At 33.4% G+C, this 1,705-nt stretch overlaps 1 long non-coding RNA gene across 1 annotated transcript in view; it reads left to right on the top strand.

Annotated features, from left to right (window-relative positions):
• LOC110270053 overlaps positions 1-444 on the top strand; it is a 1,133-nt gene extending 689 nt beyond the window's left edge. Inside the window, exon 2 of the long non-coding RNA XR_002359053.1 lies at positions 112-444. This is a non-coding gene — a long non-coding RNA (uncharacterized LOC110270053). The remainder of the gene's footprint in view (positions 1-111) is intronic.

Here is a 1,705-nt window from a genome sequence, read left to right as displayed (position 1 = left end):
CCACCCGGCCCTGCCCTTCCCAAGAACCCGCCCCACTAAAAACCCGCCTCGGTGTGGGTAGGAGTGGGGTGGGTACCCACGGTTCAGGTGGTATTGCCATCCCTACTGCAGTATGAATGCTAGAAACAACAAATAAAGATGAAAAGGAAAACAACTGTTAATCAAAGATAACATTTCTTGCAATATAATTTTTTCTTCGGATGTAAGACATTTGAACCATTTAGACTGAGGAGCATAGACCAGAAAAATACATTGTTAAGACCTATAGTCCATTTTATGAGTGTTAAAGGGTCTGAGATGAGGATAGCATGCACAACCAAAAACTTTTAGCATGTTGTGATTTAGTTTCACATTATGTAACATCTCATAAGGTGATTTATAGTTCAAAACTTTGGTAGAAAGTCTATTGATAAAAAATGCAGAGGTCAAGAACGCATCTTCCCAGAAAGAAAATGGAAGTTTAGCAGTGGCAAGAAAAGATAAATTCATCTCAGCCAAGTGTCTATGCTGTCTCTCAACAACTCCTTGTTGTTGATGGGTGCGTGGACAAGACAAGCGATAAACAATACCATTTTCTTGAACAAAATACTTGAAAGAGGATGACAAGAATTCTTTATCGTTGTCTGGTTGCACTTATTTTAAGAAAAAATCAGTTTGTTTCTCCATTAGAGTTTTATACTGTTTAAAAATTCCAAACACTTGAGATTTATTTTGAAGCAAATACAGACAGGTGTATCTACTAATGGCATCAACAAAACTTACATAATACCTAAAACCACATCGAGATGCATTTGGAGCTGGACCTCATATATCAACAAAAATTTGTTCCCAGGTAACAAAATTGGTATCATCCAATTTGTCAAGAATAGGTTGGAGGAGAGATTTGTTGCTATTGGCTAAAGCATTCGAAACAATCAAAGTCATGGGTCAGAACCTTGAGAACAATGATGATGCTAATGGATCTGAAATTTTGCCTTCACCCGAGAGTAAAGATGCAAAAAAAAAAAAAATCCGAAGAATAAGAAACGTGGTGTTGTTGTTGATGCTGCAGTTTTGGAATCGGGCGCTATGAATCGCGATGTTCCAATTGAGAAGACGAAGAAGACCTAGAATTCAAAGAAAAAGAAAAATGTGAAGGCTCTGATACCATGTGTGATTATGCAGCAGTGATGTGTGACTAGAGAATTAGAGAGTAGAGAATCAAGGAGTAGAGAGAACTGTAATTGATTCTTATTCTCTTTTAGTAGTCAAGAGTGTTATTTATAGATACATCAGAGGGTTATATTACAAGAACCAAGATCAAAAAATGTGAGGCTCTAACTACTCCTTGATTGCATCAATTTGAGGCCCTATATTAAGAGTGTCTTCACACTCTAAAATCAGCCACAAAAGTCAGTATAAAATATATGTTAAAATACAAATACATATTAAAAATAAATTAAACCACACATATATTTAGATATAAATATATTGGTAACTAATTTTGGTATATAAATAACATTTTTGATATAATATAAGTTTTAATTGGAACAAAAATTTACTAACTAAAAATTTAAATAGTGTATCAAATCAAGATTAAACTAAAATGACTTTTTAAATAATTTATAATACATATGGTAGATGTAATATTAATGTATATTTGTATATATATCTTATCGGCTTTATTGGTCACAAATAATAAATATTGGATAGTTATTGTATACCA

Source organism: Arachis ipaensis, chromosome B03 (genome assembly GCF_000816755.2).
Source record: "Arachis ipaensis cultivar K30076 chromosome B03, Araip1.1, whole genome shotgun sequence".
Taxonomy (NCBI): Eukaryota; Viridiplantae; Streptophyta; class Magnoliopsida; order Fabales; family Fabaceae; genus Arachis; species Arachis ipaensis.
This window is presented reverse-complemented; position numbering and strand designations above follow the sequence as displayed.